The following is an 18,352-nucleotide window of genomic DNA, read 5'->3' as shown; positions in this document are numbered from 1 at the left end:
TTCCTCCCACAGCTTCCAACCTGATAGTCGCCCGAACTCGGACGGCCCGCTTCTACCTCCTACCCAAAATCCACAAACAGAACTGTCCCGGCAGACCGATCGTGTCAGTTTGCTCCTGCCCCACGGAACTCATTTCTCGTTATCTTGACTCCCTTCTCTCTCCCCTTTTCCAGTCTCTTCCCACCTATATCCGTGATTCCTCTGACACCTTATGTCATATCAACAATTTCCAGTTCCCTGGCCCCAACCACCTCCTCTTCACCATGGACGTCCAATCCCTCTACACCTCCATCCCCCACCAGGATGGTCTGAGGGCCCTTAGCTTCTTCCTCGAACAGAGGCCCGAACAATCCCCATCCACCACTACTCTCCTCCGTCTGGCTGAACTTGTTCTCACACTGAATAATTTCTCCTTCAACTCCTCTCACTTCCTCCAAATAAAAGGTGTGGCTATGGGTACCAGCATGGGCCTGTCTCTTTATGGGGTATGTGGTACATTTCTTGTTCCAGTCCTACTCCGGCCCCCTTCCACAACTCTTTCTCCAGTACATTGATGATTACTTTGGTGCTGCTTCATGCTCTCGTCGGGACTTGGAAAAATTTATTAATTTTGCTTCCAATCTCCACCCTCCATCATTTTCACGTGGTCCATCTCTGACACTTCCCTTCCCTTCCTTGACTTCTCTGTCTCAATCTCTGGTGATAGACTGTCCACCAATATCCATTACAAGCCTACCGACTCCCATAGCTACCTCAACTACAGCTCCTCACATCCCGCTTCCTGTAAGGACTCCATCCCATTCTCTCAGTTCCTTCGCCTCCGTTGCATCTGTTCTGATGATGCTACCTTCAAAAACAGTTCCTCTGACATGTCCTCTTTCTTCCTTAACCAAGGTTTTCCACCCACGGTCGTTGACAGGGCCCTCAGCCGTGTCCTGCCCATCTCCCGCGCATCCGCCCTCACACCTTCTCTTCCCTCCCAGAAACATGATAAGGTCCCCCTTGTCCTCACTTATCACCTCACCAGCCTCCGCATTCAAAGGATCATCCTCCGCCATTTCAGCCAACTCCAGCATGATGCCACCACCAAACATATCTTCCCTTCACCCCCCGTCGGCATTCCGTAGGGATCATTCCCTCCGGGACACCCTGGTCCACTCCTCCATCACCCCCTACTCCTCAATCCCCACCTATGGCACCTCCCCATGCCACGCAAAAGATGTAACACCTGCCCCTTCACTTCCTCTATCCTCACCATCCAAGGGCCCAAACACTCCTTTCAAGTGAAGCAGCATTTCACTTGCATTTCCCCCAACTTAGTCTGCTGTATTCGTTGCTCCCAATGTGGTTTCCTCTACATTGGAGAAACCAAACATAAACTGGGCGACCGCTTCGCAGAACAGCTGCGGTCTGGCTGCAAGAATGACCCAAACCTCCCTGTCGCTTGCCATTTTAACACTCCACCCTGCTCTCTTGCCAACATGTCTGTCCTTGGCCTGCTGCATTGTTCCAGTGAAGCCCAACGCAAACTGGAGGAACAGCACCTCATCTTCCGACTAGGCACTTTACAACCTTCCGGACTGAATGTTGAATTCAACAACTTTAGGTCTTGAGCTCCCTCCTCCATCCCCACCCCCTTTCTGTTTCTTCCCCCTTCCTTTTGTTTTTTTTTCCAACAATTTATATAGACTTTTCTTTTCCCACCTATTTCCATTATTTTTAAATCTTTTATGCCCCCCCACCCCCACTAGAGCTATACCTTGAGTGCCCTACCATCCATTCTTAATTAGCACGTTATCACCACAATATCAGATAATATCACCAACTTCAACACCTCTGTGTTCTTTTGTTCCTTTGTCAGTGACATCTTTTGATGATCTGCTCCTATCACTGCTTGCTTGTCCCTACAACAACAACCCCCCTTCCACTTCTCTCCCCCCCCCTCCCCCCACCTTAAGCCAGCTTATATTTTACCCCTTTCATTGTAAAGAAAAATCAGTTCTGTTGAAGGGTCATGAGGACTCGAAACATCAACTCTTTTCTTCTCCGCCGATGCTGCCAGACCTACTGAGTTTTTCCAGGTAATTCTGTTTTTGCCTTAGTCTTGCTTATGTAGTTAGTTGTAAACAGACTAAGATCCCATCATTTATCTAAAAATGCAAATTCCATTCACACCTTACATGCTAAGCAAGCATCCATGTTTACTCGTTAGCATGGTAAGCACATTTCTGCACCTAGCTTGTATTGATGATTTTAAGCTTGAAGTCTACTTGACTCCAAATGTAATTAAATCACACACAGGCCCAACTATAATCACACACAAACCTACTTCCAAATAACCAGAAAAATATTACAAAAGTTATTGTACTTGCATCACCCAGTCTCTGTGGGACCCAAGCCTGTCCTTGCCACCTCCACCACCCTTTACCTTCATTCCCACCCCAGCACAGCACCCACCACCACCATCCTGCTTCATCAGCCTCTTTTGGCCTTAACTAGCCTCCATCTTTGCAGTCCTCCTACCAGCCTGGTCCAATTATTCCCTTCCCGCCCATTAATCTTGACCTGATGACAGCACTTGCTTTTGCTTCCCAAATGAAATGCCATAAGAGATTAACTAGGAACGATGTGAATTTAGTGCATATTTTGTACAAAACACTACATAAACCTAAAAGCTTTTACATGTTTGCATATTTAAAGAGTATAACTATTATAAACTGTAACTCATTAATTGCAAGTATCATGGCAATCCTGGTAACCACACAACAGGCCCCAAGGTTAATGATGACCAACAGACCCTCAATATAATGTCGCCCAGAGGATAGAGCTGGAAAGTAATACATAAATGTTGACATTGTTTGACCGAATGAACTTCTGAGATGATTGAAGGAAATATATTCTGTCATATAATCACTGCATTCCAACGAGTTTTTAAAGAGTGTTTAAGTTATTTTTTATTTTAAACATAAACCCTGATGAAAATTGGAAATAAGAAATGAAATTTATATTTTCTGGTAATAATTGGAAGAAAAATTAAGTATTGAAAAAAGAATTCTGCAAAAGATTTGAAGTTGAAATTACAACAGGGGGTCTTATGTTTCATCTAAAATTATTTTGATTGTTATTTTAATGAAGGCTTCAATCCATTTAAAATAAATTAAATTTTAAATGAATGTGCATCCCACATTGTAATTTCAAGGCCCCAGTTTCTTTAAGTGGTCAAGCATTTGTTTTTTTGAATTCCAGCTTTGTTTAGGCTATAACGTATTTTTATATTTTTGATACTGTTCAGAAAGGAGACTTAAGTAAATACTATAGACCACAATGGACTCTGACTCCATGTCTAGATTTAAGATGTGGATAGAAACAAATTTTAGGAGACTTTGTAAGTCAGCCAGTTTTAAAATGCAAAGCTGACCAGCAAAATTCTGCAATTTAATGGTAAATATTTAGTAGAAGTTCAAAACATACACAACTTCATAATTCATATTGATATCCTTTGTTTTAAATGCAATTTTGTTTTAATTTGGAACAATGCGAGCAATGCATGGGGATAACACTGAAAAAAAAGCATCCAGATATAAATGTGGAAAAATATGGAGAAAGGAAAGCAGAATAAAAGGGAGGATCAGCAAAGTGAATAACGTAACATAGAATGGAAATACATACGAGTATGATTTGCATAGATCCAGGATTATACTGCATCTACATTACATTAGAATGATAATAAAATTTTGGTAACTCATGAATAAAGGTGCTTGTATGGAATTCCTTTATCCATTATTTTTACCACAGTGTTAAATGGATTAATGTCTTTTGGATGTCATGTTAAACCTCGTCTCCTGTCTCAGGTGGACAGAAATGGGTCATCCCCATGGCACTATTTCAAGGAGAATTAAAGAAAGATCTCCTGGTCAATATTTTATCCCTCAATCAATATTATAAAAACAGACTGTTTAGTCATTATCACATAGCTGTCTGTGTGATCCTGCTGTGCGTTAATTGTCTGGTGTGATTCTTACAATGCAATTGAAGTGACTGCACTTCAAAAGTACTTCACTGAGTGTGGGAATTCCTGTGGTCATAATAGATGCTGTACAAATGGAAGTCCAAATGGAAGTCCAAGTGAACATGCAAGGGAAGGGTCTGTGGAGTCAAAGACTGCCTCCAGGGGAACAAATTGAGGTGCATCTGTTGGAGGGAATGGTGAGTATGACGGGGGCAGAGGTGTGTCACCCGGGTGTGTCAGTAACAGCAGAAGGGATGGTGAGGACTTGGAGGCAGGCACAGACATGGAGACAGAGGGAAGGAGGAGGTCAGCACTTCACTGTGGATGGGGTGGGAATCTCAGGAAGGTAGGGAATGTGCACGTTCACCTGGACATCCTGGAAAGACAAGGATTTGGGTTGGTAGATGATGGTGGGGAGTTGGAAAGTGATGCCAGGGGAATCGACTCTAATGAGGGAAAGAACATGAGTGGCTGGTGGAGGGGAAGGCCTGGGGAGCTGATCAGAAACTTAGCAACTACTATGGTTGTTGGAATCAAAAGTAAGCAGAGCTTCGTGTTGGACGGGCACAGGTGCTGCATGGGAATGCAGGTCAGCTCAGATGGACAACTGAAAGAGAACCCGGCAGGCAGCTTTGAAAATGCCTGTAACAGTAATATGATTGTGATGGATGAAGGCTCCACATGTGTGGAAGAGTGCATGCACGTGGCCCCGAAAGGCCCCACCACACACACACACTTCTCCCTCCAGAATCACTTGTGGTTTGGCACACTGAACTGCTAGTGGAGGGTGGGATGCAGAGGGAGGGCTCACGAAACCTGTAAATGAAGCTGAAAGACACCATTACACATACTTCAGTGAAAGTGAATATACTTTCAGGTTATAAAGTGACAAAATGTGTTCACCCATGCAACCACTCGTGATCAAAATTTCTTAACTTTTCTAGGCCTGCCACTTCTAGGTGCTGCCCTGACATCTGCAACAGGCGTGGAGACAGCCTGTACAATGGTTGGCCCTGTTGCCTCTGATGACTTAGGCATGCGTCCTCTAGAGAGCTGAGGCCTGGAGTGCCCCAGCTTGCTTTGGCTGTCCTCCTGTGGGCCAGCTGCTCCCTCTGCAGTGACAGAGGACAAGGTTGAGGGGGGGTCACAGTCAAAGGGGACTAGGAGGGAGGGGGCAGCCTCTGAGATTCCTGAGTGTATGACCCAGCGGTATCCAGCTGCCACTTCTCCTCCCTTCAGCTGCCCGAGGGCCCCGGCCTGACTCCTTGAGGGGAAGGAGCACCTGGAGGGACAGCGAGGTTTCCCATTTGCCCCTCACGTTGCAAATACAGGAACTCACCAATGGCTAATGCAGTGGAGAGTAGGTGTACATGCATCTCCATGTTCTGCTGGACCAGGGTCTCAAAGGCATCCGCCATCCTTACCATTGTCCCATTCACGTGCGCACACGTGGACACCACTTCATCAACGAGCAGGCAGTTGCACTCCTCTGACTCGTGTGCCACTCTGCTGATGGCTTCTAACAGCTTTGTGGGATGTTCCTCCGCCTTCTGCTGACTCTCCAGGATGAGTTGGAAGGCCAAATCCAGAGGCTCGTCATCTGACTCGGATCTCGCAGATGCCTCTTCCCCAGCAGTCCTCCGAATGCTGAGGAGCTCGGCTGAATCTGCCTCCCCCTGCTTCAGACACGTGTCCGAGCGGTGACCACCAGATTGTGAACCCGAGCCTGCTCTAGATCTATGTCCCAATGAGGTGTGTGTCTCTGTGCTGGTGGAGGGTGTGGGTAAGCGCTGTGATGGGTCTTTCAGGCAGCTTATTTCCAGCTCTTCAATCGAGTGGGTGTCCTCTTGGCTGGAGGTGAGGACGTGGATGATGCTGAGGGACTGGCTGGCTGAGGGTGTCAGTCACTTTGCAGAGCTCCCTGTGAACCAAAGTAGAGATAATTAGTGCATGGCAGAGTCAAAAGCAGGAGAGAGAGCGTTGAGAGAGGGATGATGTGGTGCAGGATCCTCAGGTGGGTGTTCATTGCCGACCTCACCGTCGCCAAAGGCATGGTCCATGTCCTTACCAGTCAGTGCAATGACACACTCTTCAAAGTGAGTGAGGGGCCTAATGTGGACCATTCCACACCCCTGGTTTGGGACCTCTCCTTGCTGATGTGAGCAGGCCTATCCTGCATGAAAACAGATGGGCAGACTGTGAGCAGGATACATGGCACCATGTGGAATGTTTGTGTGGTGAGTGGAGCCATGGACAGGATGAGGATGTGAGTTCATATGAGCCTGATGGAGATGTGAGGGTGTATGTGAGACTTGGTGGTGTTGTCCCTTGAGGTGTGAGATCCCTGTAGATGTGTGATGGGTTTGTGAGTGCGTGAGCCGAGTGTGATGACAAGAGTGAGTTACCCTGGCAGAACGGATGAGATCATTCATCCTCTTCCTGCACTGGATGGCTGGTTTCCTCAGTGCTCCAGTGGTGCTGACCGCCATTGCCACCTCCTCCCGGAATGGATTGGTGAATCTGGTGGACCTCCTATGGCCAGAGCGGGTGTAACGGACATAACGGCAGCCTTCTGCTGCTTCCGGCAGATGCCCCAGAGAGGTTACCAAGTTTGGGGGTCTGCCATCTTCTTTGCTTTAGGGGCCATCTATCGCCTGGGGTAGTCCTGGTCTGTAGACATGAAATAGGCTGTACTCTAGTACGCTTTAAATATGGCGCCAGGAGCGATGAAGAACTGAGGTCATGACATGGCAGGCAAATTCGAGCCCGTCTGCCAGCAATCCAGAGTGTTTCACTTAAATGCATTATTAATGAGGCAGGACATGTCAGGAATAGGATGAAACGGCCCAAAGACCCACCATTGCAGCCAATGGGTAGGATGACATTTTTCACGCTCGGTCACACACCTAGCACAAATCTGGGACGATTCCACCCACAATGTCTCAAATCCAGCTGTCTGAAAACTGGAGATATCTCAAAACCAGATTTCTTTTCAAGCTAGCATGCATGAATTTGAATAATTAATGGATGTGTAAAATAACTTACCGGCCTGTTCAGCTAGGTGCTGCATTCGTGCAGTAGCATATCAGCCATTTGTGGGCCTCTCACATGTGTCTGTTCCCACATCCCAAGTGATCCAAGGGACCTTTGACCTGACCCAGCTCAAATTTCCCTACTCGTACCACCTGACCCGAAAACCAACAGTTCCAAAATCCAGCAGTCTCGGTCCTGAGCCTGCTGGTTTTGAGGCACCTGTACCTGTATTACCAGTATATTGCACATTGTAAGTTCAAGCACAGTCTTAGATTGGTATTATGGAACTGCAGGGGCCCTCCCATTTTGAAAATACTCTATCCTTTACACAATGGTATCTAACTTAATCATTTAACATTGGTTATCAGAATCTTAGAAATGTCTTTTGAGGGGACACAATAGTCAGACGGTTTTCATGTGCTGCCTGGTCATGTTGCCTACTGGATCACAAAGGCACAGAGTATCTCCCTCACATGTCTCAGTTCCTCTGGCATAACATGACCACCAAGACACCTGAGGCCTTGATGGCTTTCACCGGGAATGTGTAATCAAATGAAAGCAGTTTCAGTGGGATCTGTCTCACACTGCTTATAAACCCACACTGACCAGATCACAGCCAGAATTTTCCATCCCCTCATGCCGGCAGGATCTTGCGATCCTGCTGATGTGAACAGGGATTTCAATGGCTCGCTGGCCCTGCCACGGGGGAACCCACTGTGGTGGGGTGGGAGGAGGGGTGAGCTGGAAAACTCCAGTGCATCCAAAGCATGCTTCATTGTGTTTCTGTTACATGAGAACTATCAAATGTCAATAATGTTAACTAATCACTGCTAAGGTGAGGAAGGCAATAACCTTGCTGTAACTACAGTTATAATGAGCACTTTGAAATTGAAAGTATGGCCCTCGTTTTGAATGATAATCTTTTCTTAATGTACCACACAGCTGCCACCAAACATATTCAATGCGACCTTCACTTATTTCTGTTACCAATTTATTGTAACTGAGAGCCTGACTTCCTGGTCTCCAGATCAACTCCACACATGGGGCTGAGTTTTCCCCCCAGTGGGGGGAGAAGTTGATGGATGGGCGCATGCGGGCGCACTTCTGATCAGCACCCCTGATTGAGTGCCATTTTACGTGGGCAGGCCAATTTAGGCACTCCTTGTGCGGGCGGGGGGTACTCCTTAAAATGGAGTGAGCTCTTTTGCCCAAGCGCATGAAAGAGTGCAATTATCTCCCTGAGGCTAAGTCCTGCCTCAGGGAGATTGCCTCTACTGTCAACAATATTAAAAATAGAAGAAAAAAATGTGACAATGTCGAATGAGTTGGGACATGTTCATAATTTCCAAAACAAATTTATTAAAATTTTTAAAACCCTACTTGAAACCTCATCCCGCCTGTGGATGAGGTTTCATGTTTTTTCTAGTTGCCACCAGGGCTCCTGGCCTGCCTACCAAGCTTAAGGTTGGACGGGCAGGTCTATTAATTACTTTAATTGATCTGTCAATGGCCTCAATTGGCCATTGACAGGTCGGTGGGCGCGCAGCTGATTTTGCTGCACCCCTGCCTTCCTGAAAATTTAAATGGGATGGGGTGACATCAGGGGTTCTGCCGACGTTAGCCTGCGTCATTTTATGCGTTGGCGAGCGGGCCCCACCTCCGCTCGCCGACAGTAAAATCCTGCCCATGGGAGAGAAACTGTACATTTGTATTACCTTGCTCTGGTAGAGATTAGAGGTGTATTTAGTAACAGGACAGTAACGGTGATTCATCTGTCACTTTTTGCTTGATCTACAATACAGTCAGCTATCTAGTAACTGATGTGGAGGATAACAACAGTGAAACTGTTCTTCGCTATTGTTAAAGGAAATTAAAGAATTGTTATCATTATCATTCGATAAGGTGCCCCATAAAAGAAAATAAATTTGTTCAGAGAGTATGGAGTCAGGAGTCAAATGGCAGAATGGATTGCTGGCTGGCTTCAAGACAGAAAGCAGAGAGTGGGAGTAAAGGGTTAAGGATTAATTATTTAGAATGGCAGAAGGTGGGAAATGGTGTTCGACTAGGATCAGCACTGGAACCACTGCTGTTCACAATTTATATTAATGATTTGATCTTTGGAGTCAAAAACACAATTTCTAAATTTGCAAATGGCACCAAATTACAGGGGGGGATACTGAGAGCTGCAACAAGTTATAGAATTGGTAAAGAATTCTCAAACAAAGTTCAACACAGATAAAAGTGAAGTAGTATGCTTTGGTAGGAAGAATTTGGTAAATCACTTAGCGGTGCAAGCCTAAGTGGGATAGAAGAATAAAGGGACCTCAGATTACTAATACACCAGTCACTGAAAGTGCACCACAGGTTAGCAAGGCCATAAAAAAAGCAAAGCAAGCACTAGGCATTATTTCTAGAAAGCTAGAATTGAAAAGTAGGGAAGTTATGCCAAACCTTCACTGGACTTTGATTAGACCACACATACGGCATGCGGTTCTGGTCATCATATTAAAAAAAGGATATAGAGGCACTGGAGAGGGTGCAGGGAAGACTTACATTTATGATACCAGAATTTTCTCTTGAAACATTTGGCTGATGAGTGACCTAATAGCAGTCTTTAAAATCAAAAAGGCTTTATTCAAGTGGATACAGAGAGAATGTTTCTTCTTGAGGGGAAGAGCATAACAAGAGACCATCAATATAAGATAATCACCAAGAAATCCAACTGGGAAATTAGAAGAAACTTTTTCACCCAGACAGTGGTGAAAATGTGGAACTCTGGGAGTGGTTGAAAGTATAGATGTATTTACGGGGGAGCCAGACAAGCCTATGAGGGAGAAGGAAATAGAGGGTCACAATGATACAATTAGATGAGAGAAGATGGGAGCAGGCTTGAATGGAGCTTAAACACCAGCACGGACTGGCTGAGCCAAATATCTTGTTTCTATGCTTCTATGAATATCTTACGTAAAATAAATGGTATCATTTTGTGCTCAAACATTTTACTATAAAAAAATTAAATAATTCAGCAAAAGTGATTTTAACCCTTTTACAATATTTTTTTGTTCCCCAATTTTCCCTCTTTGAGTCCTCCTAGGTCCATGAGAATGTAGGAACATAGAAACAGGATTAGGCCATTCAGCCCCTCGAACCTGTTTCTCCATTCAGTTAGGTCCTGGAACATCTGTGTGATGGCAGCATAGTGGTATTGTTACTAGATTAGTAATCCAGTGGCTGGGATGGAATCATCCCTGAATTGCACAAAGTGCAGTAGAGAGCATGAGAAACGATGTTTTTCCTGCCAGCTGCAATGGTGGGCTTTTGTGCCGTATCGTCCATTTCCCGGCACGTCCAGCCTCATTAATAATGCCTTCACAGTAAGCACAGCGGATGGCTGGCAGGCGGGCCTGCCATGCCTTGACCTCAGTGCTTACTCGCTCCAGGCGCCATATTTAAAGCACATCAGAGCGCGGCATATTTCATGCCTACAAACCAGGACTGCTCCAGGTGACAGGTGGACCCGAAAGCAAAGAAGATGGCAGCCTCCAAGTTTAGTGATGCTTTAGTGGGGTGCCTTTTGGATGCCTTTGAGACCCACTCTGATGTCTTCTACCTCCGCTCTGGCCACAGGAGCTCCACCAGAGTCACCAATGTGGCCTGGGGGGAGATGGCAGCCACGGTCAGCGCCAATGCAGCACACAGGAAGTTAGCCATCCAATGCAGGAAGAACAAAGAACAATAAAAAGTACAGCACAGGAACAGGCCCTTCGGCCCGCCAAGCCTGGGCTGATCATATTGCCTGTCAACTAAAACATTTTGCACTTCCGGGGTCCGTATGCCTCTATTCCCAACCTATTCATGTATTTGTCAAGCTGCCTCTTAAACACCACTATCGTACCTGCTTCCACCACCTCCTCTGGCAGCGAATTCCAGACACACACTACCCTCTGTGTAAAAAACTTGCCCTGCTCATCTCCTCTATAGTTTTCTCCTTTCACCTTAAATCTATTTCCCCTAGTACTTGGCTCTTCCACCTTGGGAAAAAGCTTCTGACTATCTACTCTGTCCATGCCACTCATAATTTTGTAAACATCTATCAAGTCGCCCCTCAATCTCCATCGCTCTAGTGAGAACAATCCGAGTTTCTCCAACCTCTCCTCATAGCTAATAACCTCCAGACCAGGCAGCATCCTAGTAAACCTCCTCTGCACCCTCTCCAATGCCTCCATATCCTTCTGGTAATGTGGCGACCAGAATTGCACGCAATATTCCAAGTGTGGCCTAACCAAGGTTCTATACGGCTGCAGCATGACTTCCCAATACCCCTGCCAATGAAGGCAAGCATGCCATATGCCTTCCTGACTACCTTATCCACCTGGGTTGCCACTTTCAGTGACCTGTGGACCTGTACACCCAGATCCCTCTGCCCATCAATGCATGTTCTGCCATTTACTGTATAAATCCTGCCTGTATTAGACCTTCCAAAATGCATTACCTCGCATTTGTCCGGATTAAACTCCATCTGCCATTTTTCCGCCCATTTCTCCAACCGATCTATATCCCGTTGTATCCTTTGACAATCCTCTTCACATCTGCAACTCTTCCAACCTTAGTATCGTCTGCAAACTTACTAATGAGCCCAGTTACGTTTTCTTCCAAATCATTTATGTATACTACAAACAGCAAAGGACCCAGCACTGATCCCTGCGGAACTCCACTAGTCACAGCTCTCCATTCAGAAAAGCATCCTTCCCTCTGTCTTCTATGACCAAGCCAATTCTGTATCCATCTTGCCAGCTCACCTCTGATCCCATGTGACTTTATCTTCTGTTCCAGTCTACCATGAGAGACCTTGTCAAAGGCCTTACTGAAATCCATGTATATAACATCCACTGCCTTTCCACCATTGATTATCTTTGTCACTTCCTCGATAAACTCGATCAAGTTATTGAGACACGACCTCCCCTTCACAAAACCATACTGCCTCTCACTAATATGCCCATTTGCTTCCAAATGGTAGTAAATCCTGTCACGAAGAATCTTCTCCAATAATTTCCCTACCACTGACGTAAGGCTCACCGGCCTGTAATTTCCTGGATTATCCCTGCTACCCTTCTTAAACAATGGAACAACATTGGCCATTCTCCAGTCCTCTGGGACCTCACCCTAGACAAATCAACCGCTAAGTCCTCTTTGGTGAATACTTCTTCTGGCTCCACACACAGTTTCCCACCTCTGTCCCTGAGTGGGCCTTTCCATGGCTACCCACTTGCTTCTTACGTATGTAAAAAAGACGTTGGGATTTTCCTTAATCCTGTTTGCCAGTGACTTTTCATGACCCCTTTTAGCCTTCCTGACTCCTTGCTTAAGTTTCTTCCTACTTTCTTTATATTCTCCATGGGTTTCATCTGTTCCCAGCCTTCTAGCCCTCATGAATGCTTCGCTTTTCTTTTTGACTAATCTCACAATATCCTTCGTTATTCAAGGTTCCTGAAGCTTGCCATGCTTATCCTTCATCCTAGCAGGAACATGCCAGTCCTGAATTCTTATCAACTGATGTTTGAAAGCCCCCCACATGTCAGTTGTTGATTTGCCCTCAAACATCTGCCTCCAGTTTAGATTCCTCTGTTCCTGCCTAACATTGTTATAATTAGCCTTCCCCCAATTAAGCACCTTAACCCGAGAACTCCTGTTATCCTTATCCACCAGTACCATGAAACTTACTGAATTATGGTCACAGTACCTTAAATGCTCTCATCCGCTCTGCCAGGGTAAGTCACTCTTCTCATCACTCTCAACTCTCATCCTCACAAACCACATCCACAGGGATCTCACACCTCAAGGGACAACACCACTAACTCTCACACACACCATCAGGCTCATATTTCCTGCAGCTCGCGTCCTCATCCCATCCATGGCTCAACTCACCACAGAAACATTCCCTGCATCTTTATTATCTGCTGTGGCATGCATCCTGCTCACACTCCCTCCATTTTCATGCAGGAGAAGCTGGCTCACAACAGGAGAAAGAGGTCCCAGACTGGGGGTGGAGTGGCCCACATTGGGCCCCTCACTCACTTTGAGGAGTGTGCCATCGCGCTGACTGGTGAGGATATGGACCCTGCCTGCGGCGACATTGAGGTCGGTGGTGAACACCCATGCACCATATCATCCCTCTCTCAATGCAACTGTGAGTGCTGTCTCTCCTGCTTTTGACTCTGCTGCTATGCACTACTTATCTCTACTTTGCTCCAGAAGGAGCTCTGCCAAGTGACCAACACCCTCAGCCAGCCAGTCCCTCAACTCCATCTAGGTCCTCATCTCCAACCAAGAGGACACCTCCTCCATTGAAGAGCTGGAAATAAGCAGCCTGGAAAACCCATCACAGCACGTACCCACACCCTGCACCAGTGCAGAGACACCTCAGTGAGACCTAGATCTAGAACAGGCTCAGGTTAACAACCTGGTGGTCACAGCACAGACACATGCCTGCAGCTAGAGGAGGCAGATTCAGCCAAGCTTCCCAGCACCTGGAGGACTGCTGAGGAAGGGGCATCTGTGAGGTCTGAGTCAGATGACGAGCCTCTGAATTCGGCCTTCCAATTCATCATGGAGAGTCAGCAGAAAGCAGGGGAACATCATGCAGAGATGTTAGAAACCCTCAACAGAGTGGCACGCGAGTTGGAGGAGTGCATCCACTTACTCTCTGATGAAATGGTGTCCACATGTGCCCAAATAGAGGTCTCCATGGGAAGGATGGTGGACACCATGAAGACCCTGATCGATTAGAACATAGAGGTGTGCACAGACATGCACTCCATCATGGTAACCATAGGTGAGTTCCTACAGTGGCAATGTGAGGGGGAAACAGGGCACCTTGATGTTCCTCCAGGTGCTCCTACCCCTCAAGGAGTCAGACCGGGGCCATCGGGCACCTGAGGGGAGGAGGAGCAGCTCCCTGGGACATCCGCTCAGGGATCTGAGGCTGTCCTCTCCCTCCAAGTCCCCTTTGCCTGTGACCCCTTCAACCTAATCCTCTGTTACTGCAGAGGGAGCAGCTGGCCCACTGGAGAAGAACAGCCAAAGCAAGCCGGGGTCCCCAAGTCCTCACCCCTCCAGAGGATGCATGTCAAAGTCATCAGAGGCAACAGGGCTGACCATTGCACAGGCTGTCTCCACCCTGCTGCAGATTTTAGGGTGACACCTAGGAGAAGTGGTAGGCCTAGAAAAGTTAAGAAATTTTGATCACAAGTGGTTGCATGAGTGAACATATTTTGTCACTTTATAATCTGAAAATATATTCACTTTCACTGAATAATGTGTAATGGTGTCTTTCAGTTTCATTTACAGGCTCCGTGAGTCCTCCCTCTGCCTCCTCCACTAGTTGTTCATTGCACATAGCCAGACCAGGAATGAATCTGAAGGAGAAGTGTGTGTCTCTGACAGTGCCTTTTGGAGCCTCGTGCAAGCACTCTCCCATGCACGCGGAGCCTTCATCCATCACACTCAACTCTCTGTCCTGAGCATTTTCAGTGCTGCCTGCTGGGGTTCTCGTTCAATTGTCCATCTGAGCTGACCTGTATCTCCGCCCAGCCACTGACTGCAATCCCATGCAGTACCTGTGCCCATCCAACACGAGGCTCCGCTCACATTTGATTTGCATAATATGGTAGTCATTAAGATTTTGATAAGCTCTCCCATCCTTCCCCCACTCCCAGTCACCCATGGTCTTTCCTCCATCACAGTTGACACCACCCCCCCCCCCCCACCCCCGGCATCACCTTTGACCTCCTCACCATTACCCCACAACCCAAACTCTTCTCCTTCATGAATGTCCAGGTGAACGTGCATTTTCCCTACTTTCTGAAAATCCCAGCCCAACCTACATTGACCCCCCCGACCACCTACTCCTTCCCACCCCCAGGGTCTGTGTTTGCGTCCTTGTCCCCACCAACCACCCTTGTCGCCCTCTCGACATGTACTGATGCACCCTTACCCTCCCACCTTACCAGCTATCTCTGGCTCCTCTTACACTCACCAATGCATTCTGCCATGCCCACCCTGAGTTCCCTCCCCAGGAGTCTTACAGGAACTCCACAGGTCCCTCTCTTGCATTTTCAGCTGCATATTCTACATCCCCTACCCCCTTACACCTTCCTTCCCCCTTACACCTTCCTTCCCCCTTACACCTTCCTCCCCCCTTACACCTTCTTCCCTCCCAACCTCACCCCTTCCTTCCTGCTCCCTTCTCTCTCCCACTCACAGCTAGACCTTCCCCTCCGCAACTCCCCACCCCCCAACTTCACCGCTCATCTCTACTTGCCCATAACAAAGTCCCTGGGCGATGGTGCAAACCCATAGCAAGGTCCCCAAGCAGGTCTGAATCATCAGCGAAGTCCATGAAGATCCAAAGCCGCACTGAAGTCAAAGCTGCCGTGTGGAGACCTCCCACCTTCCAAGAGCTGCTTCGTGGCGGAGCCATGTGCATGAGGATCCACCTAGCATGCAATGCACACGTTCCTTCAGAGTCTAGTAGCTGTAGGGCTCCAGCATCTCCTTCCCTTTGGATGTCCGCAATCTGAGCAAGGCCCTAAAGGTAAGTCCTGACCTTTGCATGTCACACTTGTCCAGATGAGTTATGATCGGCATGTTTTACCACTGGCTTAACAGTAAACTATGCGTTGGGGGACAATTCCGGTTGGGCCTCATACTGAATCCCATTAGCAGGATGCAAAGTGGGTTCACCCAGCCTCCAGTGGGATTCACAATCTGCCATGGTGGACACCATTGGATGGTCCCGCTGTGGTTTCATGCTGGCGCGAAACCGATTTCTGCCCCTCCTGCCAAACTCTTCCCCTGCCCGCCATGACACCCGCCGCAAACGGGAGCAGAAAATTCTACCTCTGGACTAATATCCTGGAATTCAGAGTTTGAATCCCACCATGGCAACTGGGGAAATTTAATTAAATTAATCAATCTGGAACGAAATGCTATAATAATGATTATGAAAACTATTGGATTGTGGTACAAACCCATCTGGTTCACTAATGTCCTTCAGGGAAGGAAGCCTGTCATTTTTTACCTAGTCTGACCTACACGTGACTCCAGATCCAGAGTAATGTCGTTGACCCTTAACTGCCCTCTGAAATGGCCTAGCAACTCATTCTGTTATTGGCATCTCACCACCAGCTACTCAGGAGCAGTTAGGGATGGGAAATAAATGCTGATCTTTCCAGCGATACTCATATCCCAAGAATTAATAAAATTCTGTCTCATAACTCCATCTGCTCTTCTTGGTTTCATAATTCTTAATATTCTTACCTAACAAACATTTTATAAATTTAAGTTCTGAAATTTTCAATTGTCCCCCAGCCACAACAGCCTTTAAGGAGAGAAAGTCCTAGATTTTCATTATCCTTTCTGTGAAGAAGGTCTTCCTGACATCACCCTTGAATGGTCTAGCTCTAATTTTAATGTAACGCCCCTCATGCTCCCCCCCACTGGAGGAAATAGTTTCTCTCTATCTTGCCAATCAATTCCTTTAATCATCTTAAACACCTCAATTGATACCTTTTATTCTTCAAGCCTTATGTTACGATCAGTCCCCAAGCAAGGACCCCTAATTTGTTATGATCCCGGACGAGGTATCCCAAATTCCCGAATGGGATCCCAGTTTTGTTGTGCTCCCAGGTGAGGAGGAATGAGCTGGCTCCCCTTCTTTATTCGGTCGCAACAAGGTTAATTTAAAAAGGATCCCTTCCCTCATGGATAATTTTCCCCAGTCCAAATGTGTTTATGTTTTAGAAGGAGCCAATTTAAACAGGCTTAGACCATAAGACCATAAGACATAGAAGCAGAAATTAGGCCATTCGACCCATCGAGTCTGCTCTGCCATTCAATCATGGCTGATAGGTTTCTCAACCCCATTCCCCCACCTTCTCCCCATAACCTTTGATCTCCTTACCAATCAAGAGCCTATCTATCTCGGTCTTAAATACACTCAATGACCTGTCCTCCACAGCCTTCTGTGCCAATGAATTCCATAGATTCACCACTCTCTGGCTAAAGAAGTTTCTTGAGTCAAAGAAAAAGTAAGTTTATTAGTAACTAAAACCCAAAAAAAACACAACACACATACACACAGATTAGAAGTGAGTCCAAAAATACTATTTAAAAAATAGTTATACGAAACAGTCTTTGGCTTGACCATGAGGAGTAGATAGGAAAACATTGTGGCCATTAAGTTGGCTGATTCCAATAGAGCTGATTTTGGCAATTGAGCAGTTGGTTTGGAGACACTTGGTTCTGCAGGTTAGCTGAAGGAGTTGTCTTGTTTCTTTTTTGACTGGCTTTGCTGACTTGCCTCCAGCCAGAGAGAGAGAAGACCTTTACCTGCACGCTGCAGGAATGCCTAGTTGTTGCTCTTCTGCTGTGACCTTCACAGCACACACTAGCACACCATAACTAGGACACACTGACCAGGTTTGCTGCTGGCTTTTTAACCCCTTTTCTTGTGTATTCCTGGGAGGGAAAGAAACAAACATGTCTTTCACCCAGAATCTGCTTTCTTTCAACTCAGATCATGTCCACATTCAGACGTAGAGCTCAACAGGAGATGGCTTCTGCTGAGATGGTAACCAGTCTCCATTGTCACCACAACCACAGGAGATTACAGTTCAGCCTGTTGTATTGCATCTCCCCCTTTCAAATGTCTCTGTCTGAAGCAGGCCTAGGCACCTTTTTAGGTGCAACATTCCAGGGCATCCCTGGATTAGTCGGTCAAGTATAATCCACATAGGATTTTTCCAGAAAGTGGTTAATTTAAAGTCTCAGCCAGGTTTTGCTTGTATCTTCTTTCTAAAAACACATCTTCCTAAAAAAACTTCAATATGCCCTCAAGTAATTCGGGCTGTGATCTGCTGTCATGACACTTGTCTGTGCAAATTGTCCTTATAATTTATCTCCTTCTGCACATCTCCATCGGCACCAGCTCTTATCCAGTGTTTCATGCAGGTGGCCTGCCCTCATGTATTCTTCTAGCAGTACTTGGCTATTCACCTACCAGCCCCAGTACCGAGCTCACCCAATTGACACACACATACAAACCTGGAGTCTGGGGAACCTAGCTGATTTTATCCCCTCTCTTGCTCAGGGATACAATTGCAATCCTCTACTCTGACATCCCAGCTGACGTCTCCAAATGAACTTTGGTTTTTCTTAGTCTGCATACCAAGAAAAGCTCTGGCACTGGCATTTCATGTTTGAAAGGTAGGGAGTAATCCAGAACTACTTTAATTTATAATCTGTAGTCTA

The sequence above is a fragment of the Carcharodon carcharias genome, chromosome 5 (genome assembly GCF_017639515.1).
Source record: "Carcharodon carcharias isolate sCarCar2 chromosome 5, sCarCar2.pri, whole genome shotgun sequence".
Lineage (NCBI taxonomy): Eukaryota > Metazoa > Chordata > Chondrichthyes > Lamniformes > Lamnidae > Carcharodon > Carcharodon carcharias.
This window is presented reverse-complemented; position numbering follows the sequence as displayed.